Raw genomic sequence first — 27,556 nt, forward strand, 5'->3', positions numbered from 1 at the left:
CAGGGCTTTGGAAGCGAGGAGCAGGTTTAGGGCCGCATGTTTAGGGTCCCCCGGGGCAGAGGGTGCAGTGCAAAGGGAGCTGAGCCCTGCTGAGCGGGGAGGCTCCGTGTCCCGCTGCAGCCTGGAGGCAGCGGGGACGGGCTGCACGTGTCGGGGTGCTTTCTGCAAACACAAAGAATTGAGGAGCGGAAACCCTTTTGCTGGGCGGGTGCCGGGGCGGGGGTGGTGGTGGTGGTGGTACTGGAGCCCCTGGCTTTGTGTGGCTGGTGCACAGGGATGGGGAGGTGGGAACGTGTCTCTTCTCCCAGCATCTGCTCCTTGCATTAAGATTGTGGCTTTTTGCTGTTTGACTACTTAAAAGCGAAGCTGAACTTGGAATCATGAGATGATGCAGATTGAAAGGGATTTTAGGAGGACTCTAGAGCAGCCTCTGGCTCAAAGCAAACACGGGTGGCTGTGAAGGGACGTCTGGGTGCTCTTGGGTGTTCCTGGGAGCCTGAAGGGGAGGCAGCGCCAGCTGGATGAGTCCTTTAGGACAGTGAGGCTTGTTTCTTCCTCTGTGCACGGAAATACCCTAATCCACAGCTCTCCCTTGCCTGCAATCTCTGCTCTTGATGCTTTTGTTGTCTGGAGGGCTTAAAATTCACGATTGTGGAGGATAGCTGGCTCGATCTGTCTGTGTGTCAGAGTGCATCTGCTCCCACTAAGCGTTGCTTGATCCTTACTCAGACACTACCTCCAGGAGTTTTTCTTCAGGAGCAAGACTAGTAAATAAACAGATGTCAAGATCTGTCTGGGGACTCTCAGCTGGGGACTTGTTACCTGTTATAAGGCCGTATAAGGTTATAAGATTGTACATCATATGTTGATTAGGTGCATTTTTTATATGTAAGACCAGTTGCCAAAGCTGTTCAGTTTTGTCTAAGCTTCTCAAAGTGAAAGTGAGTGTTGTAGTTTGGTGAAATGGCTGTGCGCTGGGCACAGGCGGAAGAGCGAGTGTTCTCTTTGCTTGCGCTTACTCTTTGTACAGTGACTCATAGATGCCTTTCACTGAACTACCTCCCCCTTCTTCATACCTGGAGTTTCCTGACGTTGCAGCCGGCAAAGTAGGAAGCATCTTCACGTCTGCTCCTCTAACATCCTGGCGTGGGGGTGAGTTAAGCTGCCTCACAGCTATTCAGAGTAAGGCTGAAAAAAACCTCTTTGTGCAGTGGTTCTTGTATGTGTTTGCTGGATACTTAGAAAACTGCTTTCCCCTGTGTATTTTCTGCGGATTAGTCGGGGAAGTAAAGCTCATCTCCGTCTGAAGAACAGACAGTACAGTGGAACTTTAAATGCATCCTAATACCAAATCTATTAAACTGTGAAATGCTCTTGTCTTGTATCGTGGCACAGAACTAGCTCTTACCTGTACTGTATAGCAATGCTGCACTTCAGAAAATAGCGATTGATAAGCGAGGTGGGTGTTTAGTTTTTCTGAGTTGTCTGGGAAGAGRCTAGCTTCTCTAAATGGGGATGATGTATCTACCTTCCGTTGACTTGGTAATTTGGGGCTTTTTGGAAAAGCCAAAAATAAAACTGAAGAGGAAAGAGCTCTTGTACCGTGGCAGTATGAATGCTTTGATTGGTTTTTAGGGAATATGCTGTGACTTTAGGTGTTGCTCAGAGAAAAGTGTAGAAAATGCAAGGCTTTTGGCTCACACTTTTCCATGTATCACAGAGTTATTAGAAGAAATGTGTGACAAGCTGAGCTTATCTTCAGCAAGTGAAAATATATCGCTTGCTTATTGTGGTTTTCAACTGTCTTGTATTGGAYTGAAAACCAATGCTTGCTTTTTTTTTGTCAAAAAGGTCAAAGAGCTGTTTGATTACTGCCAATTCTTGTTTATTTTTTCCAAGCCTATGCAGACCTCCTCTCTTGGATCTGACTRCAAGTGCTTGGGTTTCACCTAGCTTCCTAACTAATTCTTTCTGTTGAGAAGAGTAAGCTGCAACATGACTTATCTCTCCTGTGCGCCTATCTCGCTTCCTAGGTGTGGGAAGTTTTGTAATTTCGAAAGTTAGCTGTTATGGCCCAGTTCCCATATATTCTTAAGAGTATGCAGAACCATCTGTAGCAGAAATAGACTTTTTAAGGTAGCAAAATACAGAAATGAACCAGAGCTCCACCCTTAAGGTGATCTAGATTTACAGTTCATCCTGTCAGCAGTGGATGATAACAGAAGCAAACAGACTTTGTAAAGGATCTGGAAAGCAACCACCCTTTGTTAACAAGTACAAGAAACACACTGCGACTACACAACTAGAAGCGCAAGCCATATTTCTTTAAACCCCAGTCTATTGTTAGGCCTTTGACAGGTACAAGAACGTATCTCTTTGGTATTTACTGCCACATGAAGTGAAAGAATATTGTGTGCCAGAGCCGTGTTGTGTGGAAAAAGCCTTCTTCTGTCCTCAGCAAGGAACTGGATTCATTTTCTCAGCCTCTGTAGGAGTTGGGAAGAGCTCAGACACGTTCTGTTTGATACCGAGGGCTTGTTCTTATGGAGAAAATCATTKGTCCAGTTTGTTGCATTTCATACAGTTTTGCACAGTTCTCACCTAGCGGGTGGGTACTGCTTTGAAACTGTATTTCCAGAGGTGGAAATGGCCCAGTTTCACTGACTTCAGTGAAAGCAAAACTGAGGCTGTCAGCAGGTACTCACTCATGCAGTAGCAAAGTCACTGTGATCARTCCTTCTGTTTGGAGCATAAGGCATATGCTGCTCTTCGGGAACCGATAGCTTAAAACCCCCTGATGCCGCTAACGCTAACCAAGCCTTTGCTCAAATTTAAGTCCAAGTTTGAAATTGCTCAGCTTGGGTGCAGCCACGCACAGCACAGTTAGATGTGGGCATCGTGGCTGTGAGTGGCAAAACTCAATCCTGCTGCTGCTGATGGCAGCAATTCCTGACTTTGTGCAGGACGGGAAGCTTACTCTTGTCATGTCCTTCCCCATGCAATCCCTAAGAGCTGTAGATGGAGTCCTCAGGTCCTCCCACGCTGTGCTCCTTTCAACGCATGGCAATGGGTCACTTATTGTGGTTTGGGGCCCTTCATGGGATTAATTTGACCAACACATAGGGCTGAGCTCATCTCCTTTGCCTCCCCATGTAATAGAGGAGAGGAAAAGGCTACATAGCATCCTGTAGTAGGCGTTTTGAAATAGGTCAAATGAGTTGCACTCYAGAAAGGCTGGTTTCTCTTTGTGGTCACCTTAGTCTCCTTTATTTCACATTTATTGTATTGGATGTGGCAGCAGGCAGGTGAGATGAGTTAGTGAAGCTCCTCTTGCTTTCGCAGTGCAGGCAGGCAGCAGCTCTAGCAAATCTTCTGGAAGGCACCGTAGTCACATAGCTCTCCTGAATTCCCTTTGTTTTAGCACTTGTTGGTCAGGGTAGGGGAATGGGAAACAAATCATATGATTATYTGCATTTCCAGAGGAATTTGAATGAAAAAGTATTCAATTCTGTTTTATCTACAAGTATACTTTTGGTAAATGGTGGAAGCTCAGGAAGAGCTGTGTAAACTGACCATGCAAGCATCCTGGCCTTCAATCTTGCAGCAAAAGATGACTTTTTAATATCTCTTGCATCTAGTTTGAGGTGCAAGTTAAACAATAACTTCCTTTCTGCAAGTTCTTTCCTTCTTGTAATCTGTGCTCTTTGAACCTAGTTCATAGCTGTTATAACTGTCACACTGGTCTACACTGGTCAGATTGCTTACCCAATCCAATAGCCTTCTGTGATGGAATGACTGGCTGGGTAGGTGAGGGCAGAGCAGTGGACGTTGTGTACCTTGACTTCAGCAAGGCTTTTGACACTGTCTCCCATCACATCCTCCTAGAGAAGCTCAGCAAGTGTGGGTTAGACGAGTGGACAGTGAGGTGGATTGAGAACTGGCTGAAAGGTAGAGCTCAGAGGGTCGTCATCAGTGGYRYGGAGTCTAGTTGGAGGCCTGTGGCTAGTGGCATSSCMYAGGGCTCAGTCCTGGRTCCCATCCTGTTCCACTTCTCCATCAATGACCTGGATGAGGGGACAGAGTGCCTCCTCAGCAGGTTTGCTGRTGATCCCAAGCTGGGAGGAGTGGCTGACACACSCGAGGGCTRTGCTGCCATTCAGAGAGACCTGGMCAGGCTGGAGAGYTGGGCGGAGAGGAACCTCCTGAGGTTCAACAAGGGCAAGTGSAGRGTCCTGCACCTASGGAGAAATAACCSTGGGCACCAGKSCAAGCTGGGGTCTGCCCTTGTGGAGRGCAGCTCTGCAGAGAAGGAGCTGGGAGTGCTGGTGGATGACAAGTTGACCATGAGCCAGCWGTGTGCCCTTGTGGCCAAGAAAGCCAATTGGGGTGCATTGTGAAGAGTGCTGGCAGCAGGTGGAGGGAGGTGATCCTGCCSCTCTCCTCAGCCCTGGGGAGGCCTCATCTCGAGTCCTGTGTCCAGTTCTGGGCTCCCCAGCACTAGAGAGACATGGAGCTGCTGGAGAGAGTCCAGCGTAGGGCTACAAAGATGCTCAGAGGGCTGGAGCACCTGCCCTCTGAGGAACGGCTGTGAGAGCTGGGCCTGTTCAGCCTGGGGAAGAAAAGACTGAGGGCGGRTCTTCTCAATGCATACAAGTACCTGAAGGGAGGGTGTCAAGGGGATGGGGACAAACTCTTTCCAGTTGCCCCATGTGACAGGACAAGAGGCAATGGGCAGAAACTGAAGCACAGGAAGTTCTGCCTGACCGTGAGGGGGAATTTCTTCCCTGTGAGAGTGACGGAGCACTGGACCAGGTTGCCCAGAGATGTTGTGGAGTCTCCTTGTCTGGAGATCTTCAAGGCCCGCCTGGATGCAACCCTGTCTACCATGCTCTATGTGACCCTACTTGAGCAGGGAGGTTGGACTAGATGATCTCCAGAGGTCCCTTCCAACCTTACTGATTCTATGATTCTAACTGCCTTGAAATCACTGTCCTTCCTACTTGTCATCCACCATCAGTGAAGTGGTGACAACTCAGGCCTCCTTTTTTCATTTTAGATTAAAAGGAAAAAAAAAAGGAAAAAAGATACTGGACAAAAGAAAGGGAATAGCTGACAAAATCAAAAAATTATAGAAACAGTAACCAAAGGTACTTTCTGAAAGTAAGTGATTTTTACTACAGGAGCCCTTTGTGATGCCAGTTCAGGCGTGAGAGGTATTGGACATAATATCCTGTGGCTACTGTGAAGCATATGACATCTAGCTGTAAACATCTCCTTGATATAACTAGGACTACAGGCAAATCAAGTGATAAGTACATGCTGTGTGCAAGTATGTCTCTCAGGGCTAATACTGGGCATAACACCCTTTTCCATGGCTTGTGTTCTCGTTTTCTRTAAAGTCAGTCCATAACTGTAATTGAAGTGGATAACAGGGAAGGAAAAAAAATTATTATTCCTGTTGTGCATGTGTCTGCATGCATATATTGTGTGGGAAGTTGTACAAGTTTACCCTAACCTTTGTTTCCTGCTCGTAGGAGCTTGGTATGCATAAATACAATGTGCCTGAGGTTTATAGCTGTAGTTCTGAGCTGTAAAATCATGACRTTTGATGGCTTTATAGCCAGCAGCAGGCAGAAGGAAAATCAAATGTGAAAGGTTAGGAGAGAACTTGGTAGACTGGTTTGCTAAGGTTTCACAGCACCACTGTTGGACTTTGAGTTGCTTTCTCAAAGCATCAGTAGGGCTTTGAACTATCAACTCTCTTAATGACTGTAAGTGGCATAACAGGACCAAGTCTGTTTCTGATGGTATATGTCCTATTCATGATATAGGAGCTGAGTTGTGAAATATCTTTCGTTTGAACTGATGCCTTACTGTATGTAGTTTTTCTCTTCATTTGCATATAGAAAACCTTGTAGAATATGAAATACCGTATCACTTTTTTAAGCATAAAATATTTCTAGCATAGGTAATTTTCTGCACATACACGTTCCCAAATAGTGCATTTTTCTGATGATCTGAAAATATGAGTGCCTTGGTCATTTAACCTGAACTCCTTTAAGAGCAGTGATCCCTCTGCTCTATAAGTGGTTCCTACCTAGAAGTGATTCCTCTTTTACAGCTTAATTTAGATCTAATTTCCCTACCTTTCTATAAGGGAACATTACACTGTTTCAACATCAAGTTCAATGTGAAGGCTTTATGCCAAAATGTATTCATCATTTTCTTTTGGTAAGTATTTCAGGAATGTTTTATTTCAGTCTTGCTTTGGAGAAGCCAGGATTCAGAGCTGAACTTGGAGTTCACATGCATCCATAATTCAGACTCATTTGGGATGAAGGAAAAGCTGTTTTTTTTTTCTGTTAAACAGATATATCGACTTCAAAGACTTCTGCCACCTGCCACTCTGGTTATAGCCCTGATATTAAATGTTTCTGCACCTATGWAATCCACTTGAAAGGCAGAGAGAACTTGGTTTTGGCTTGAATCTTAAATATTAGTGATCAGAATACAGGAGAGAAAAAAAATGATGGAAGGGRATGGGAAAAGATCCCTCTTCTCCCTTCCTCCTTGAGTAAATCCTGGTTTCACTACTGAATCTACTGGATTMATTTCAGCTGAAAACTACTCTGATCTCAGTGTAAGATGCAGCTCAGAGGTACCTGCTGTGTTTGAGGCTGTGACTGAGCTCTGTGACCCCATGTGTTGAGGAAGAGGAAGAAATATGAATCTAGGCTGATAATGCATCTTTTGCCTTTCTAGTTCATTAACCCCCTCACCCGAGTCTGAATTCTGGTGCCCTTCATATTAAAAGCCAAATTTAAGAGTCAGGTAACAACTGCAATGACCAAGGAGTGCATACCGCAAAAAAGAGAATTAGTAGCAGACTGACACATCAGGCTTTGAAATGCAGTATTGGTAAATTCATTAAAATTAATAAGACACTCAATTACAAAACTCCCATTACATTTTTCAACTTCTCTGGAAATAGAACAATTTATGTATACGTATCCTTTAAATACACCTCACTCAAGACAAATTTCAATGTCATTTCCTTCACAAACCACAGACTGTGTTAACTCTTAGTGAAGCCCAAGTTTGTCTGCATTCTGTTTAGTGAAACAATGTTTTTAATAGGTCTCTGGCACTGGAAGACTTAATCACAATAGCATACACTAAGTAAAAGTTGCTTTAGTGAGAGTAATCTAAACCAGTGTATTATTAGACCGACAACACTGTCAAAGGTAAAAAGGCAGATACTCATATACAGATACTCACATATATTCATATTTTCCGAACTTTCTGTAGATTTGAGTCTTTTTTTAACAGGTTGTTACCTGAAGATACTGAGAGATGAAGGAAGTTTTCTTCAGGCTGGTTGACTTTTACCAAAACAGACAAATTTAAGCAAAATGAAGTTTCCTGCTATGCACTGTTTTTTATATAAACTTTTCAAGGGACAAGTTTGTGAAAGGGAATATGGGTTCTTAGAAAGGAAAAAAAAAAAAAAAAAAGGTCAGATTCTCTGTAATTCTTCGGAAGTATGTATGTAGTTTCCATAATACAGAAACGTGGTTTTTCTGGCTACAGATCTTATTGCCTTGGGGAATCTTAAATGGCTTTAAACTGGATTTCCAATATGAGTCTCTGTGCTTTACTAAGTGTTGTGCTTTGTTAAATAATGTCTTTATTAAAGGATTTGCTGGAGCTGTGGTTTGAGCTACTCAACTCTTGGCACTTCTGCCTGAAAGGAGAACCAGCCATAGAAATATTCAGTTTTCATAGAGGAGTGAGGTGAGAGGAAGATAATATAAAATGAAGATCCTAGAGTAACTGCTTAAGCCAGATTCTCTGATGACTCTAGTGAACGTTGCTGGATCTGGTCACTGCTGATACTCTTTTCTGCAAATGTTTGGTTGAATTTTATTGCCATACTGCCCAGGAGTAACTCTTCTGTTTAACCACCAAACAGTAACYGCAAGCCTACAGTTCATGTCTCGGTTTTGCCCTGCCAGGGTGCCTGTCTTGGGTGCCACCTTGGAATAAGATGTGAGGTCAGCTTCAGATAAATATAAGCAAAAAATGTGGACCTCACTGAGAAGGRCCGAGGAGGCGAGGGTAGGGCTGGGAAGGGCAAAAGTAGAACTCTTCTTTTTCTTCAACGASCAGGGAAAAAAAAACCCAAAYCCCAATTGTGTCAGCTCTTCTGAAAGTGATAAAGTGGAGCACAAGCAATATTCTTTTCTACTTGGACTGTCGTTAAATAAAGGCGGCTGGTCATAGAYGCTGTGTTTGAATTCTTGGTTCAGTAAAGGCACATCTTCCAGTTAGAAAAGACAAAAGAGTATCATTTGTTAGTATTATAAAAGAGGGTCTAAATGCTTCAAGGACTTGTCATCAAGTGACTCACTGCGCTCTCATAATGGGACTTCTGGCTTTCAGTTGAAAGTATTTCTTGCTGAAACAGCATCCTGCCAGCTAATTTTGACAGTACTCCCTCCCCAAACTTCTCTCACTTACTCATGGTGAAGTGGGATTTGGGGGGGATAAAGCAGAAGGAGAAGTCAAGGATAGCTTAAAAGATCAAAAATCACATTAGCTYGTCATTGTAGGCTTCCGAGTGCCTGTTTTCCCATTTGTTCTGTGTTTCTCTCAAATGCATGCCTGAGTTGTAGAAGAGCGTTCAGAAGTGTTGAGGTGGCCACCTTTGTAAGAACTTACTTATATACTTACTGCAGTCAAAAATGACGTTTGTCTTTTCTAAAATCATTGGCACTTAGGAAAATGCTGATGCCAAAATCAGCTTGGTTTTCTTGGCTTCCTGCAGCTGATTAGGAGGAAATGAGGGTGGTGGGTTTTTTCTTTGTTTATTTCACATCACAAATTTTATTTTTGAGCCCCTTTACTTTTTTAGGACCCTGTTCTTTATGATGCTAGGGACATCCTGCAAGAGCCCTTCCTGCCTTCTGATCCAGTACTTACTCATCCTGGGACTTAATCCAAATGCCGCCAACAGTGCTTGTGTGGGTTTTTTATTTGTTTCAGAAATGTTTGATCATATGCTGACATGGGGCAGCGTTAAGTGCATCGGTATGCAATTCAAGATATAATGGTCACTGAGAGGAAAAGAATCCTGCCCAAGCAGCACGCAGCTTTCTGCCCTCATTTGTGTCATTGGAGTCTGAGTCTAATACTCTAGTGGATGTCCTGCGTATCTGAAGATGTTCAGTTGCTCTTTGAATCCTAGCCTGTTATTTTGGCTCATTATTCAGGTGCAGTGACATCCACAAACTGATCTCCTACGTGTGGTGTAGCTGCGTTTGGTTTTTGAAGACTTGAGATCCTTCTAACCAGTACTTCATCTGCCCATCTGCAGCCATAGGTAAATGTTCTGAAATCCAGGAGGAGTGTGGGTGAGCTCCGTGGTCTGTCTTACTCCTTTCTCATTAATTCAAACACTTTACTTCTGCGGTGGGGCTCTTGTTAGCATTGTTCTTCTTTTCCCTGGGAGGTGAAATGTGTTGAGCACCCAAAAGGCTTCTGTGGTGTAACCTGTGTTAACTTTAACATAAGACTGGATGCCCTCTCAGTGTGGGTTCTGAACTAAAATCCTTAATGAACTAAACCTACATATTCAGAAAGGAGGAGTCTGTTGTTGACTTTGCATTCTTTGTGATTAGAGGATGAGTAGCTTTGTTTTTTCTTTTCTTTGTTCTTTTTCTTTTTTTTTTCTCCTCCACCTATTCTCTCTAAAGCAAGAATGTGGCACTTGGCTGCTGTTTTCCTTTTGATGTGGTCAACTAAAAAGTTTAATATTAAAAACATACCTCTGGATTTGAATTCTCTTGCAGAGTGTGTGTGCGCGATGAAGGACAGGATGGGTCTCTCCCCACCTGCTGGGAGCATTGAGTTTTTCTGGGAGGCTTTGATCAGAGGGTGCCGTTTGATACGGTTGAGCTAATAGTGGCTTGATACCATCCAAAGGCAAGGGTGCTTTTCCCTTATAATGTTTGGCGAGTCCCTGTGCTGTACACTGASCTGGCAGAAAACCTGTCGGAACAGCAACGTAAGTGAATACGTCTGCAGCGTAGCGTTAAAGAACCTGCCATGGAGCACTCTCTGTAGCTTTGAAGCCTGGATCTAAGGACTTTAAGACACACAGCCAGTTCTGGTGCCTTTTCCGGATTAGTTCACAAGTAACTCTGTGCCTTTGTGGTCTTGCAAGATCTGTCTAATTGTGGTACATGTTGTGTGTGGCTTTTTATTTTGTTGTAAACTTCCTCTAACCTCAAACTTTTTGAACCTCTAGCACATACCCAGTCAGTTCCTGCTGGACCTGCTTATGCTCAGCATCTGAAAGTCCTTGGTACAAACTGTTTTTTTACTATCTAGATGATTCTCTGTCTTTAGTAAGTACAGTTGGGAGAAAGCGCCAAGTATAAGAGCTTAACAGCGCTTATAGTGCCTAACCTTGAGATCAAAAGTTGAGTGTTTCATGTGGTTACAGACTAAAAGATGAGGGTAAGCATCTAGTGGGAATCCAGAAAGCATGTGGGTGCTCAATTCCCTCGGAAACCGTTGGGATTTGGCACCTAGGCTGGTAAAGTATTTTTAAAGGATCTTAAATATCTTTCTGAGAATTGGGTCTGATGTTGCTAATCAGTGTGAAGGGTGGGGGGATTTTTTTTTTCTGAAGTCATTGCAGTCTTTGATCCTTGTTACTTTCTAGCAAATGAACAGGAGGAAATTGAGGAAAAGCAACAGAAAAGACTTGGGTGTTAGAGGGATTGACGTAAGAGGAAGATAAAAGAGCTAATCTACATATGTAGTTTTATAAAATGGTGAAGAGGGCAGGAGTGTTTATGGACTTCAGAAGGGTGTAAATGCCAAGAAATGGAGGGTGTGGAGGAAGGAAACAGTTTTGGTTTTGACCTTGCAAGTGCCTGTGCAGGCAGGTAGCATCACACAGAGTTTCTGCTGAAAGGAGCCCTTTCATGGAGCTTACGTCTGTGCTTGGAGTATTACTAGGATGTGCTGCTGAGAGGGAGAAACACTTTGTATGGCAAGGACTATGCATGCTTTGCATGGTAAAACATTTAAATCTGCAGTTGTTTGCACCTCTGATTGCTTGGCGTCTATCAGTGCAGTCACAACAGCTTGCGTAAAGTTTATTCTCTGATTTCGGCCAGCTTTTGCAATGAAGAGGAGCTCAGAAAGAAAAACCACTTAGGCCCCAGTTGCTCCTGTCCCCAACTGGCATTGTTAGTGCTTGGATCTCCACCCTGTGCAAAAGGGGAGCCGGCTACCGTGGTGACATTGATTAATCTCACCGATCTTTGTGGTATCTCAAACGTTCCCAAGGGCAAGCTGGGACAGGAAGGGGTGGGCAAGGCGACAGCTGGGCCAAGGCACAGGTTGGTATGAGGGGAAGYGCAGAGATAGCTGATAGGCAAAAAAAGACTGTCTTATGACTGCTCTCCTGAGATGCTAACCCCTTGCTTTTTGTATACATTAGGATGTCAGCTACAGGTTTTTGGGGACTGCTTGATGACAAAGTTGTAAAAATGTCCCTTGGGGTGATAAAGCCATAGCAAACTTTTTGACAAGATCTTAAGTTGCTACAGGGTTGGAGAAAAGGTTATTTTATACTTTGGAAGCAGTCTGAATAGCAGGAAGCAAAGAGTAGGGGTTGATTCCACTTTTCCGGATGGTACGGAGTCATCAGAGGGTATGCGCTAGGTCAGTGTGGCAATCTGGAGCAAGGAGTGAGGAGTGAAATCTGCAGGCTTACAGATGATCCGAAGCTCTCTTAGGTAGTTGGATGCCACCCCAGTGACTAGGAACTCCGGAAGTCATGTTGGAGTCATCACCGAGCTGATCACTTCAGGGAAACGTAACTCAACAGTAGAGGCCAAAGAAGCTGCCACCATCRTCAGGAAGGGGAGGGATGGTATCATTTTGCTGTGTATAAATGCTAGGTGYGTGCACATCCTGAGTGTGGTGTGCAGCTCTGGTCACCATGCCTCAAGAAGGACACAGTGGAGTTGGAGAAGGGTAGCTGAAATGATCAAGGGGATGGACTGCCTTTCAGGGAGGGCTAAAAAGGCTGAGCCTGTTCCATTTGGTGAGGAGAAGGGGAGAGGAGGAACATGGGTGAGGTTTATAAATGATAAAGTCATTGGACAAAGCTGAATTTGAAACTTGCCCATCAGATCCTCTGCCCCTACAGCTCTTTGGAACTCTTGATGAAACCAGGAGGACATTGGTTTAAAATAAATGGAAGTTCCTTACACAGCGAGTATTGAACATCAGAAACTTGCTACTTCAATATCAGCAGGTTCAAAAAAGGATTATATGGATTTATGGGCAGCAGGTCTATAAATGGTTACTAAAAGGATTAGGCAGGGACCTACCTGCTAATATCCCTTATAAAACTGATCTGGATGCTAGGCGAGATGCGAAGGAAAGGACAGTGGCAGGTGGACCATAGGTGTGGCCCAGTAGGATATTTCTTTTTCTGGCTGCTTTAATTCTCGAGCATGTGGATAGGGAGCAGAGAGTGAACAATTCTGATAAAACCATCTCAATATCATTTGAAGGAACGTGCTAGTGCTGTGGAGAAGAATAAGTGCATGTGGCCTCAGAATGGGTGGAAGGCTTTATAGCTCTAAACTGCTGGGCAAATCCGACGTGCGTTGCCTTTGCAAGAGAGTCTTTGTGAATTTCCTTTCCCCAGAGCTCTCTTCTGCAGGTTTTTCATAGGAAGAGATCATCCAGGTGGCAGACAAGTGTTGAACACTCCTTTGCGTGTGCGCGGAGGGTTGTTTTTTTTTTTTCTATTTTATTTTATTGTAAGAGACTTATCCCTCATAGAAGTGATTCCTTTCTAAATGTTGTCTTCAGCAGGGTGTGCATGTGAACTATATTTTAATTAAGGGCGAGGAACCTGTTTTACATAACTRTATCACAGATTCTCATGAGAGAGCGAAAACAGCCCGGAGGGACTGCTGAAAAGGCCAGCAAAATCAGTTGCCTCGCAGATGGCAGGCCTGATTCTCATCTCTCYCAGTCCCTCTCTGCCTGTGGGACTTGCCCTTGGCTGGCTGACTGCCAGGGAGGATGAGCAGATGCGAAGGAACTGTCTCCTTATACTTTTCTTTTGGGGCACTGATTTGTAGCTCTGGCTTGATATTGATGGTTGTGGCTCTGCCAGAGATTATTGTCCCCATAGTAAGGACAACAAAATGGGAYGCAAATTTACTCCTAAGCCCTTTTTCTATGGCTTTATACTCATTCTCAGGGCTTCTTCGACCATGCTTGGTGCAGAGGTAATTGTAATACTCGYATTGCCCATCTTGCACAGACTGGCAACTACGGGGGTGAGAGCAGCTTCCGACACTGCACCTGAATCAACCTCCATTCACAAATCGCGGTCTTGCCTTTTGAACAGATGCTTCCCGCTGTGCCGTTTAGCGTGATTTGTGGTGCAAAGTGGCTGCTGCAACCAAAGTGTAGCCCATGGGAGCCTGCTGAGTTACTTTTGATTTAATAGCAGTGTTGGTGGGATTGGATTGAGYTGGATCTCTGCATCTTTGAAAGTGGAGAGTAAAAGGAAATTGTCCTGGAAGTCACAAAGSAACCTTTGGAAGTGTTTGTGTGTGTTTGTTTTGTTTTTTCTTGTTTTTTCTCTCTCTCTCAGTTGGTTTTTTTTTTCCCCTTAAGAAGAAATAACTAGTTATTGTGTGAAAACTCAATTGTTGCAGTACTGGAAACAGTGCACATAAGCAAAAGAGGATTTCTTTCACTGTGCACAAAGAGAAACATGAAAAACAAACCACAAACTCTGTACAAAGAGGCTAATGAGTTTTATGAGTCAAACCTGGTCTGTCGTTAATATCTGCTGCCTGTTTGTAGTGACTAAAGTGAGCATCTCTTTRATAAAGCCTCGCATACTGGAGGCTRTTTTACTGCCTCCAAAGAGAATATTTGTTATCAGATTTTCAGTGTGGTGTTGAACAAGCTGAGCTGTTGCTAGACTGCACCATTGTGACCTTGCGGTGTCTTGATGAGCCTGGCCATGGTAGCTGGCAATAGTTTTTTCCAAAGCAAAAAAAATAGTGAGATTTGGTATCTCTATTGCATCCAGCGTATAAGGGGCAGATGCCTTTCCTTTCTGTTGTGTTAATCTGAACTAACAATCTGACAGCAGTGAGTGGCGTCCGTAAAGGATTTCTGTTGCTTTTCTCTGCCCGGAGAGCTGTCTCTAGAGGGTGTCTACAAATACAGGTTACTGTGTTATCCAAAGTATGTAGTCACCTTGCATCAAAGACAAGGTTTTGATGCTCAGCTTTTTCATTGAACTGGCAGTTCATGCAGCCTGTCTAAAAAGTGTCCAGGACTTAAACTGGTGGGAAATAACAGGGGATGCTTGGGTTTTGTAATGTGTCCTACTGCAAATTGCGCATAACTGATGGACACCTACCTCCAACTCTGGTGAAAGGAAGAAACTTACTCTGGAGGAATAGATCAGCAAGGAGATGGGGCAAAGATAAGCCAGTTGCTGTCTGAATAGATATTCCTCAGCTGTTTAGCAGAGAAATGTAAATGCACATACTTCAGACGGAAAGGAATCCGACGATCATGTCACGGCTTGGATCTGCTGTGCTGTGGAGTGTTGTAGGTTTGAGCGCGTACTTTAGGCGGACTGCGAACATGAGAACAGGCTTGTGTGTGGCACAAGTACGGAGTTAAAACTTGAATGCTGCATTAATGGCACTTTTTTTAATAGGGTGGAGGGCAGCAGAGGATGCAGCTTGGTGTTAGATCAGGGGAGCAGAGAGATGTCTCTGGAGGAACAAGAACTGTGTCAGTGATGTAAATCTGAGAGGGCCAGCAAAGGACTTTAAGCATCTCAGAGTGCAGAAACTGCAGAGAAATTCCACATGGTGAAATGGTTTTACAGAGGGAGACCTGAAATGAAAATCCCATTTCAGGTATCAGAGGTCAGAACAAAAACACCATGAGTTTTGCCAGGAGCTACGATCCAAATCTGTGCTTAATGCACAGATGCTGATTGTGTCCTATAGTGAAGAAGGTTAAGTATTGCAATCAGTTGATAGTTTTAACCAGGAACGAATCTGGGAAGCTCATTTAGGAGRAAAGGAAAAAAAATGCAGCATGATGCCTAGCAGTGATTCTGTGCATGTCGAGGGAAGACTGAGCTTTCCAGCAGTGCCATTGTGTGTCCTGCACTCTGGAAAGCTGCACAGGAGGCAGGTAAAGACAGTGCAGTGTTGCTGTCTCCCTCTCTGCTTTCTGCACTGTTCCCATGCTCAGTGCGGTTCCAAACTGTAGAGCCTGGCATCATAGAATCAGTAAGGTGGGAAGGGACCTCTGGAGATCATCTAGTCCAACCTATCTGCTCAAGCAGGGTCACCTAGWGCATGTTAGACAGGGTTGTATCCAGGCGGGCCTTGAAGATCTCCASAGAAGGAGACTCCACCACCTCTCTGGGCAACCTGGTCCASKGCTCCRTCACTCTCACARGGAAGAAATTCCCCCTCACGGTCAGGCAGAACTTCCTGTGCTTCAATTTCTGCCCATTGCCTCTTGTCCTGTCACACGGGACAACTGAAAAGAGTTTGTCCCTGTCCCCTTGACACCCTCCCTTCAGGTACTTGTACACATTGAKMAGATCCGCCCTCAGTCTTCTCTTCCCCAGGCTGAAGAGGCCCAGCTCTCGCAGCCGTTCCTCAGAGGGCCTCCTCTCTTGGAGCAGATCCCTACTCTGTGCCTTACCCTTGAGTCATTCTCAAACATTGCAGGGGATTGGAGCTGAAGTGGAAACTGAGAACCCAGAACTAGGATAGGAGAGAAACCTGCAAACCTGCCTTGTGCTTCTCCTCTGCTGTAAACTTGGATGACCTTCCCCAATCCACTCAGAAACTGTGCTGTCAGTTTGTATGTGGTAAGGAGCTGATATAGGTAGTGTTGCACAGTTTTGAGTTTTCTCTGTTTCTCTACAGGATTTTTTTTTTTCCAGAGAAACTCAGAAGTTGTTTCTTCACCCACATCAGTAGTGCTTTGCCATTGAATAGGGTTTTACAGAGTGACCATTTTCTATGGATGGCTTAAAATTTAGAAAAGGATCCTGAAATTTTATTTATCTCTTTCCTAGATAGCAGGAGTTGGCAAAAAAAAAAAAAAAAAAAAAAAAAGAGAGAGTATCATCTTTCTCTACAGAAACTCTGTTCTTATTTCTTTATTCCAAGTGTCTGTTAATTAGTTGTTCAGTGAAACAACAGTTTGCTCTTTTTGAAGGCTACCACAGATTAGAAGATTCTCACATAGACAGGCAATGTGCAAAGAAATAAGAACATCCTCAGGACTAACGTGAAGTTTCTGGACTGCTACATGGCTGAGAATTGATGGGTAGATTGGGATTTTGCTTGCACTGACCTCCTAAAATTCAGTACTTTGAATTTTGCTTTGTTTTCTTTGGCTTCAGGAGACAGCCAGTATCTGGAGCTGAGGCAGTCTGGTACTCTGCTTAGTGTCCCCAAAAGACCTGCAAACTTAGCCAGACTTTTAGGCTTGAAAAAGTTGAGCTGTGCAGCTTGGATTGTGACTGGATGTCTCTAGTTCTGTGAGTCTGTGATGACTGCGACCTTTTGAAATCTTGTTCAAACTGTTTTTATTAAGCTGAGACAGGAATGTTAGGTTCTCTGTTCCACCTCCTAAAAGGCAAACCTTTTTGTTTAAGCTGTTTGCAGCTTTTATAGTATGATATATTTGGGTCAGAGGAGGAAGCAGGCATAGGCTGCTTAAAAAGTCCTTCTGAATGCATGAAGCTTCAGGAAGATTTAAGATCCCAGCTGAATTTTGCAGATAACCACTGTCTTGATTAGGAGCAAGAATAAACTCCAGCATTTGAGTTGCTCTGGACTTTTGTGCACATGAGTGAGTGGGCTGACTCTTTGCTCCGAGATAGGCCGGTTCTAAAAGGGCTCCACATTTAATTCTGAACTCTGCTGTGCCCTGGAAGAAAATATCCAACATCAGTTACACTTAGTGAAATGTTTTTGTTGTTCAAACAGGACAGAAATGCACATTCAGCAGTTAGAGGTAAGATGAGAAAGATCTGTGCTGCCTCTTGAAACCATAGGAAGTACATTTTTCAGTGCCCGTACACGTTTAGGTATGTGTTTTGCATCCCCATCTGCTTATTTTGGTTAAGAGAATAACTATTTCTCTAGGGGGAGGAGGAAGAGAAAACAATAATTCTCATTATTCCTTTTGTGCATGTAGTTGCACCRCTAATACCCATCATGAATATAATAATACAATGCAATATAATAAATTATTACTTGAAATGACCTGGCTGGGTTTGTCAGAATAGCTGAAATTTTGGCTATTGTGGCAGAATTATGAGAGTAGGAGAATCCTGTGCATAAATTTAAAGAGAAATTTCAGAAGAATTACTGCAAGAGRCACTAAAGTTGCATTACAGTAATACTGTGTATTTGGCTTTAGATTTGAAGCCTGCAGGTAATCTGTCTTGCCAGTGCTGGGACTCCTCTTGTTGGCTGATTGTGTCTATAGGCATGCAAAAAGTCTCCTGCTGTGTAGAAATTCTCCCRGGGCGGTGTTGTCAGGCACACATGACATTTGTTGTGTGTAGCCTGTGCAATGCATTTTCRGTTGTGCCTGCATCTGACTGACGATATAAGTGTGTTGCAAGGATAGGCTTTGGGGCTACAGCTCAAGCTGCCAAGTCTTACGCTCTTCGCTTTGGCAGTCTTAGTTTGAGTTGCCACTGATAACCAAGCTGATTGTTATATTATACATTTAGCATTTTTTTTAAGTACTTCTACAATTATTTACATAAGTAATTAAGAAAAGACTGTGTTGATTCTGGAGAAGTTGGCATATCAAATCCTGTGAGGCTGGCAGCAGGTGCTGTAAGTAATCACTCTCCTAAATTAAGCAGCATGTTCCAAGGCACTGGGTTAATTTCTGGGTAAACAGCCTGCATACAAATTTTTAGAGTCAGCTACATCATGACCCAGCAAGTTACTTAGGTCTGCACGTAGCTTTAATCTCAAACTGTCTCACTGAAGCTCATGGGCCTTTCGTTTTCAGAGGAAACTGGGACTACGCTTGAATTTCTGGTAAAGCAGTTCTGTCGCATTGCCGGCTTTGTCGCTTGCCTCTGCGCTTGTCATCTTCGTGGCTTTGTCCGCGTTGCCAGCGGAGGTGCGTTTGCAGTATCGGTGGGCACCTCAACCTGCCTGGGTCCCACAGTACGTACATGAGTGGCTAATGTTTATGCTGAAGTCTGCTGTTGTGGGTTTTCAGGAACTAGTGCAAGAGCTCATTTGTGCTGTTTCCTTCCCCAGCTTTGTGTGTGCAAGCAAATTTCTGCAAGCAACCTCATGTCTCTAGCGGGGTTGTCTTGAGAAGCCTCTTGCCTTTGGGTCCACCCACCTCCAGGCAGCAGTGTTCTTGATCTGGGCTAGGAGATCACCTGCAAAGGTGTCATCTGTTCTTCAGAAATTACTCTTGAGCCCATGAGGCTGGTGGGGTCCACTTGTAATCTGAATGCGACGTGATTCCCACCTACTGCACAGGCTCCAAGGAAATACTAAGACTTTTATATTTGTTGCTACAGAGAGCAACAAAGTACTTGAAGACTTTTGAGGTGTAGTTCTTACAAAGTCGAACTCTCTTCAGAATGTATCTTCTCTCTTAAAGATCATTCAAAAAACGTGTGGAAAAGGGGAATCTGTACTTAAAAGAACCCATGAAAAGTGGAACAGAGCAGAAATAGTGCATGTGTTTCTTCCAGTGACTCAGAAAAGAACAGAACTTTAATGAGTTAGGGCAAAAAATGTATTTTTGGTGCCTCTTTCATGTGGCTGTAGATAGGTACTTGTCCTTCCTCTGAGTTACAGTTGAGGCCTTTTCTCAGCCTAATTATCAAAGTGGTGCTTGAAATCATGCTAACTAGATCTGAAGCCACTTTTCACTCTCCTTAACTTGTTTTCGCTATGCTCAATCAACTTCGGAAAGAAGTGCTCTTAAGATCGAAGCCTGATGCCAGGGAAGAGTCCTCGCATGTCGAAGTTCCGGGTGACAACATGCTGAGGGCTGTGCTCAATTTTTATGAGCAGTCTTACAGAATGACATGACTGTTGTAATTGGTTTAGTGGTCTCTATTTTCCTACTTTTTTTCCTTTTTTTTTTTTTCCTCTTTTCAGTTTTAGTTCCTAGAAGTAGCTTTTATATGTTAGTTTAAATAAACAACCCTGAACAATCAAGAGTAGGGCTTGATCCAAGTTGTATGTGTCAGCTAGCAGCAAGTCCCAACTTCATGTTCAAGAAGCCTTATCTGGTGAAGAAGGCACCTACCTTCTACTTGAGGAGCCTGGTAGACTTCCCCGCTCTATGACAGAAACAAGTTAGATTAAACCACTTGTTTTCTCAGTAGCTCAGCTGCTACTTGAACACCTGAAATCTCTCATAGAGCTCTGAGGAAAACGTCTTCTTTAAGTGGTGTTCCAGTTCTGTGGGGTTCGGGACAAAAATACCTTAAAAAATAATGAAGAGGAAATCGTACCTGCTGCTTAACAGTGACTCCCCACTCTTAAGGGATCTTCTGACTGTGAGTGCCTTGTGGGTTTAACAGATGGTGTGAATGCTTGTGACTGTGTTCTCCATGACACCGTGTGATGTCTGCAAGGCTTGGAGATGGAGAGCTACACTGGGCAAGAGCTGGGCAGGCAGTGATACKGTGACAGGAGCACAGGAACATGCTAGTCTCTTGCACCCTTTCTGGGCAGCCTTTTCAAAATGGGTCAGAATTTTACCTCTTTACAATACTGTGGGATTGGAGCAGCAAAATCCTGCTTCCCAGGTGAGTTGGTGCTGTGTGGGTTGCAAGAACTGGAAGTGTCAGAGATCATCCTCAGCTCCTGGCAAAAAAAGAAGGAAGAAAGAAGCAGCAGAGGGCATTTTTGTTGGGTCAGTTTTAGTCATGCTAAGTTTGGGCCCTGAAAATCTTCTTGGGCTGTAAGGTTTTTTTTGTTTGTTTTTAATGCTTTTAGAGAGTTGAAGATGCCAAATTTACATCCATGATGTTACTGAAATTATGAAATAATTGTATTAATCTACTAGCTTCCTTGGTGTCATCAGCTATCAGATAAGTAATAGCAAAAGTAGGTGGATGCTGCCTGGGTGTGTGTATTGCTTAGCAGCTGACTCACAAGGTAAAGTTACGGGTTGAGCTTGCCTGGGTTAGCTATTGCCCATTCGGATGACCTGGAAGAAAATCAGTTTTGCATCTCAGTCTTGTTTGGTATATCACTATGCGTGGTTTCAAACTCCACTTACGCTTCCAGGTATTACTGTGATATGAAGATCAGTAATTTAGGGGAATTGGGAGGGCATTTAAGAGTAGTTCTTTGCGTCTTTCTCACTGAGATCTATCTTTTAAAACTTTGTCTATCCAAATCCTTTTCCCAGGCTACACGAAGGATATGTAATGCTTTCTTTTACCAAAACCAGAACTTTAAGGAAAAAATCCCTCAAAAAGTCCCTCAAAAATATATGAACACTGGGTTAAGGGCTTGGACACTTCAGTAACAACAATATAATAACAACTTTAATAACTCTACCAGTCTTTCCTCTGAGATAAAATGTATCAAACAGATTGCTGTATCATTAGATTGAAACTTGGCAATTATGCTTATGTGACAATTTGATTCTCTTCTCCTAAAATACCTCTGGAGAGCATTCCATAGTAGCTCTGATCCCAAGACTGCTCAATGAAAGCCCTGAACATACATACTTGTTAAATAGCAAATTCTGATGGTGAAGTATGTGTATTTATTAGAAAGCTTTGAAATCTGGTTTGCTTTTCTAAGCATTTCCATTTAGGAAACAGGAACTAATGCCATCCTAATTTTAGCTATAGAGGAGGAAGGGAAAATAAAAGGCTTCGGAGAACCAGGCTTTTGTCTAGACTGCAGAGCTAGTTGGTTTTCTTGTACTTGCCAGCCTGCCTTCTCATTTTGGACTCTGAGCTACTGCTACATGCCTTCATTGCTTCCCTCTAAAAATCAAACAGCTTTCAGAATTGCCTACAAACCCTGGTCTCCTGTGACTGTCCCCATCACAGCTGTCCATGATAAATGCCTTACTGACCTATGTAACACACAGTCTTTGCCCTTCCACACTCACCACTTGAAAAGCTTTCTGCTGCTTTTGTCTTTAAAATTACTTTTGAAATTAAGGGTCCCCTCGGTGCTATCAACTGTAACGTGTGCAGGATGGGGCGATTGCTCTGTTAGCTGGGATCCCGCAGTCTCTTTCTGCACTCCAAAAGCCTGCAGCAAGAGCTGACAGTCCAGCTTCGTGTGACAGTGAATTTGYTACGTTTGCTCCTCAGTGGTGACAGTGGTATCTGTGTGGCTGCTGTTTGTTATGCCGCAAATAAGAGTTTAATGGGCTTGCATGGAATAGATTATTTCATGTTGGTGTGTGGTTTTTAATAGTATGTCACAGAATTACTTCTGCCTTCTAATTTGCATCATTTAAACGGGCAATATTTTAAAAATGGGATCATGATGTTAAGGGCTCGTGAAGTAGAGGGCAGATAGACTTTTGCCTGCTCCAAAGATTTTTCCTGTCTAGAGAATGTAAGTCATAAACATGACAACTGTGGGATTTTTTTTTTTTTTTTTAAAAAAAACCTTTGATTCATTGGGCTTTTTTCCTTCTCCTGCAACTTGGATAGTTAATTCTTCTTTCTAGGAAAAAGAAAAAAGAAAAAGAAAAAAAAGAAAAAAAATTACTTTCAGGGCAAAATGCAAACATTAACTAATTCATGGAAGTCTTTTTGAGAGCTCAGTGCTGCTTTTAAAATGGAAGCTGTCATGTCTCTTCAGCAGTGTGTGTGCTTAATTTGACTCTTCTCTTCTGAAATGGGCCATATTTCAATCCTCATAAGACCCCTTGTCAAAATTTCCCTTGGCTATCTTCTCCCCCCCCCTTTTAGTTTTTTTGGAGGGATGGTGGTGTCACTGTGTGCTCTAGTGGAGATGGTAGTTATTTGAGGGTTGTTCTGGGGGTACCCAGAACATGGGAGACAACTGTTATTTTGGGAGGAGGTATTGCATGAGCTGGAAAGGAGTCYTACAAAAGCATCCATCTCTTGCTGATGTTACTTAGCTGATAACAGCAGGAAATCTAGCCAGATTTATTAAAATGTAGGATTATTATGTAATTTCAGTGGTGCCTTGGGTGCAAATGCTTTGTGGGGTTTTTCTCCTGAAGAGCCTGATTGGTTTGGCATTAAGTAGCCTCTTTTTGACCACACGCTCTTAAAATTGGCACGCTAAAACCGCTGGTGATGTGGAATCGCCAGAATGCGTGTGGACGTATACATATATTGGCTGAATTCGAGGCTGAAAGGCAGCCTTGGGAACCTTGTCTCGGATGTCGTCAGCGCGTCCTTCACATTTTGCCAGCTTTGGGAGCTGTCAGGTAGCACTGCGTGGGAAGTGTTGCAAGACATGGAATAAATCCTGAGAACCTAATTTGGGCCAAGCTCCCACTATTTTCAGTGGGTGGCTTTCTGGCATTAGTGCCAGGTATCCCTTTAGCTGTCACAGATGACCTTTCTGTCTTTTTGAAGTCAATGAGACAGAGAATTGGTCTGTAATACAAGATACAAGCACCAAACTGCAGGATTCAAAGCCAGGCCAATGCCACGTAAGATTTATGCATGCAGTTGGATTTGTGAACAAGAAGTTGGTTAAATAAAAACATTTCCAGCAACTGTTCCTTAGATAACTGTTCCATAATGCTGGTCAAATGCCAGAGATCTGGAAATAGAAATTAGCTGGTGCTTCTGAGCAGATCATAAAGAGTATTTTCATTCTGTAAGGGAAGCTCTGAGGAAAAATAAACACTTTTAGTRTAAAATGGAAATTTAAAACTTTTTCAAAATATCACAACTTTAACGGAACAACTTTTTGTTCAGATGATTGATTTTCTAGGAAAATGCTTCTGTGAACTACGTGCAACTTTTGTCAAAATATTGCTTTAATACAAGATATTCTGAATTGCCTATATTAATAGGAGTTAATAGTTTGAAGGTAGATACCCCAAGTTCCTTACTGGCACCAAATAGTTGGCTTCTGGCCTGTCTGTGCAAGGAAGAGAAAAATTTGTGTGTGCGTTGATAACACTCAAAAAGCAAAACAAAATCCCAGCAGTAAAAGGCACAAACACCATTTCCCAAACCCTTTTCAAAAAAAGTGTGCAAACCTCGCCTGGCAGGACATATTCCCCGGCTGAAGAAGGAGCTTCTCTTCTGCACCTCGGTGGAGTGTTAGTTACAAAGTCTGCTTGAAACTGTCTCGGGACAAGAACTTGCATCTCCCCAGTACCAAGACTGTGGGTCACATGTTAAAACTCAAAATGAGGGCACTGGAGTGGTGATCCCAACTCACTCATTGACTTTTTGTTCAAGGTTGTCACTTAGCAGATGTTTTTATTTGCCTTCATCACTAAACTGGAGCCTTGACACTGTTGACAAAAAATCCAGTTGCTTCAAATACAGAATTAAAAATGATCCTGGGAATATCTCTCTCTTAAAGGCTCCCTGCTGCTTTTTGTGGCCTGTAATCACAGAATTGGTGAGCTTGGAAGAGGTTAGAAGACCTCTGAAGATGGTTTAGTTCCATCTCCCTGCTTAAAGCAGGATCAGCTGGTGCAGGTTGCTCAGGACCTTTTTCACTCAGTTTTTAACCATCTGCATGGATGGAGACTCCACAACCTCTCTGGGCAGCCCAATTTGGTGTTCAAACACCCTCACAGTAACAAAAGTTTGGTTTTTTTTTTTTCTTCTTGCGTTGAAATGGAATTTCTGTTTCAGGTTGTGCCTGTTGTGTCTGATCCTTTCCCAGGATACCACTGAGAAGAGCCTGGCTTAGTCTTCTTTATACCCTCCTATCAGCTATTCATACCCATTGATAAATCCCTCTGAGCCTTCTCTTCTCCAGGATGGACAGTTCYAGCACTCTCAGCTTCTTCTCTTGTAAGATGTTACAGTTCCTTAATCATCTTCATGGCCCTTCACTGGATTCGCTCCAGTAAGTCCATGCCTTTCTTGTACTGGGAAGCCCTGAACTGGGCAAGCTCTCCTGTCATAGTCTCACCAGTGCTGAGTGGCAGGGAGTGATCGCCTTCCTTGACCTACTGGCAACACTCTTAATGCAGTGAGAATGTATTGCTGCAAGGGCATGTTGTGGCTCACATTGAGCTTGTCTATGAGGACCCCCAAGCTGGTCTGCCCTCAGCATGTCCTAGTGCTGGGGTTATCCCTCCCCAGCTGCAGAACTTGGTCTTTCCCTTTGCTGAACTTCATAAGGTTCCTGTCAGCCCGTTTCTCCAGCCTGTCGAGGTCTGTCTGACTGGCAGCATGGTTGGTTAGAGCGTGGTGCTGCTAATGCCAAGGTTGTGGGTTCAATCTCCATATGGATTATGCTGAGGGATGGACTAGATGATCTCCAGAGATCCCTTCCAACCTTTCCATTCTATGATTCTCAGAGCACAGGCATCTGGTGTATCAACCTCTCCTAATTTCCTTACTGTCTTCAAACTTGCTGAAAGTGCACTCTGTCCCATCACCTATAATTTTTCCTTTATGGAGAATTCAGAGCTCCCTGTGCAGTGTTTAAAACAATCTCTGAACAGTTCCTGAAAGTAACTTGCTTTTGGTGGGGAAGAGGAGACAGAGGTGAAGTAACTTCCCCAAGATGGAGAGCTTTTAATCCTGTGGCTTATAGCAAGAGACTTCATCTTTATTATTTGACCCTTCAATTCCTTGAAGCTCACGTACTTTGCTCTAATACCAACGTGTTCCCCAYGCTGACACCATAGCAGCTTGCACCAAGTAGCACTGCACAATCTTGCTTGCTGAGTGAAAGCTGGWCTGGGAACCCTGTCTGACATGCTCTAGGTGACCCTGCTGAGCGGGGGGGGTTGGACTAGATGATCTCCAGAGGTCCCTTCCAACTTTACTGATTCTATGAATGCCCTCTAGAGTAGGGAAATCCAAGGGGGGAGGTAGGTAAAGTGTGGCAGAAGTGGAGGAAAAAATCTGATTGTAATTTAGTAGTATTGCAAAGTGTTGTTCCCCCCCCCACACCCAAACTCTGCCCCAGAGGAGATAGAGGCACCAACTGAAATTTTCTCAATGCTTTATCTGTAGCCCCCTCCCCCCAAACCTACACCCTATGCATAGTCTAAACATCTGGGGTAACAGATGGTGTTAAGAGGGGGAGGGAGGGAGAGAAATTTGCATCTAAATAGCTGAATAAGAGGGTCATGTCCCAGAGACCAGCCCCACTCACCTGCTGTTTAAATCCCCCTGAGAAAGAGGCAAACACTCTTAGTTTTTTTTTAAAGTCTGTGTCTTAACTCTCTGAAACCTGCTGCCCTACAAGAGCTGCRAGCCTGTGTTGTGTTTGATTCTAGTCAGATTGATTCTGGTCCAGACCCAAAGCTATGAAAATTTTCTGGTGCCACTTTGAACCCATAAGGATGTAGCTSTTTGGCTGACAGCTCTGTCTTGTTTGTTTGTTTGTTTGTTTTTCTTTTTTCTAGCSCTCCCATCAGAGCTACTGCTGCCACTCGCTATCATAACTAGCGCTGTGCAGATGCTAATGTTACAGAAAGGGGCGCAAAGCGAACGTTACTCCCGAATCAGCTTTGTGCATGTGTGACCACGCATCGGTCTTCAAGGGTGCACCACAAAGTCCTGCACTGGATCCATGTGGGTAGAGGAGACGGGGGTTTGACCCCAGTGACCAGATTGCAGCACAGCAGTGATTCTGAGGGCCCGTGGCATGGTAGAGTGTCCCGCATGTGCGTGAAACCAAATTACTCTGGCTTTCTGACTGTGTACAGGCAGACATTKTAACATTTTTCCAGGCTAAACCAAGACCTTGTTGCCTCCACTTAAAAGAGCTGCTTTTTAATGATTTATCTGTGTATATAAAGGTCTAACGCCTGCTTGTGGAGGTGGGGAAGAAGATAAACACGCATACACCTCTCCTGTTTGTTCATGGAGACTACTTATGGGTCTACTTCCTATCCTAGCAGCAGGGAGTAAGCTTTAGTGTCTTTAGACAGAGCTCCTCAAAGTCGATGGCTGTACAGACCCGTCAGAAGGAAAATCTTGCCACTCTATAATCGTGCGCTCGATCACCAATAGTATTCTCAAACCATCCTGTCTAGTTGCTAACCGGTATTTGAGGGAGGCAGGCTGTGGAGGAGGCAAGAAAGCGTCATTACTTTCTTACTCTTAAATACCAGCATGAGCAGAACCTGTTTCTACCCACCAGTTCATTGGGCTTAGACACCCAAGTGCTGAAAATAAGTACTGATATTTCAAGGGGGTTCAGGAACTTCATTAGTTTTGTCTGTTGGTTATCTTCTCCCCATGCCCCACCTCGAGTAGGCCACAGCCACGAGGAGTTTGAGTTCAGCAGACTTCAAAGCTCAGCACGGTGTGGAGTGGGGAAGGAGACAGCTGGKGTCCACCTCCATCTTCTGGTGCAGTGTACCTGGTGTAAAAACCCTTCTGCAGAGGAATATTCCTGTTTATGGTTTTGGAAGATCCTGACTTTCCGGCCTCTTTTTTTGCAGAGGCCTGTAGGAAAACTCGAAGGGCAATTTTGAGGTTAATGTCCTCCGAGTTGCCCAGCCTTCCCTCTCACAAGTGTTGTGAAAGAGGAGACATGCTCAAGAAGTGCGTCTTGGTTTTCTTTAATCTTTTAATGCCCAATTGTATTTCCATATAGTGAATGTTAGTACCTGAATGAGCCATATGCATTAGGTAAACATGGATTTGGGCAACTRCTTTGGTGTTTTAACCCTCGGGTGGTGTTATGTGGCAGGGCCCCACAAAGCATGCGAAAGAAAATCCAGAAATTAAAGATGGTTTTTGAAATTTTATATGTACAATAAAAACATGTGTACTGTACAGCTGCAAGAAAGTCGTGTGCTATTTTTTGACAAAGGAAAACAAGGATGGAAGTACAAGGTAATAAATCCCTTTAAGGCAGGTTTTGCAGGTAGTAGGGAGAAGAACAGGAACATTTTATTTGTTGGACTGAGTTGCATGCCTTTTCTTTTCTTTTGCAAATTAGMGAGTGACTGAATGACGTTGGGAATCTTTAATTCTCTAATTTCCTGGCCTTTCCAATTGGGGGAGGTATTTTTTATRCAGAAAGTACCGTTCTATTAGCTTTTTGCAGTTGCTTTCTAGGTGAAAGACTAAATGATTACAGGAAAAAATAAAGAGAAAGTAAGCTAGGTCTGTGTTGGAGCAGAACCACACCTAAGTAACCCTCAAGATAATAAGACTGTTTGTCTGATTTTTAATTAAAGCAAAAATCTAACTAGACTATTTTTAGCATACATTCAGCTATGGATTGTTGTCATAGGTCTAATTGCCTCCTAAATTAGAGATGCCAATATTTTA

At 43.5% G+C, this 27,556-nt stretch overlaps 1 protein-coding gene across 2 annotated transcripts in view; it reads left to right on the forward strand.

The window, feature by feature from the left end:
* Nucleotides 1–1,039: 1,039 nt before the first annotated feature.
* The window catches only part of PAK1 (p21 (RAC1) activated kinase 1), a 70,201-nt gene continuing 43,684 nt past the window's right edge, over nt 1,040–27,556 (forward strand). The window contains exon 1 of one of the 2 annotated variants that reach the window (XM_085300536.1): nt 1,040–1,152. The gene's annotated coding sequence lies outside the window, so the exon portion shown is untranslated. Of the gene's footprint in view, nt 1,153–9,228; nt 9,383–27,556 lie in introns of those variants that run through there. The other variant, XM_085300537.1, reaches the window with a different exon arrangement.

The sequence above is a fragment of the Rhea americana genome, unplaced genomic scaffold (genome assembly GCF_003343005.1).
Source record: "Rhea americana isolate MKP2758 unplaced genomic scaffold, rheAme1 scaffold_165, whole genome shotgun sequence".
Taxonomy (NCBI): Eukaryota; Metazoa; Chordata; class Aves; order Rheiformes; family Rheidae; genus Rhea; species Rhea americana.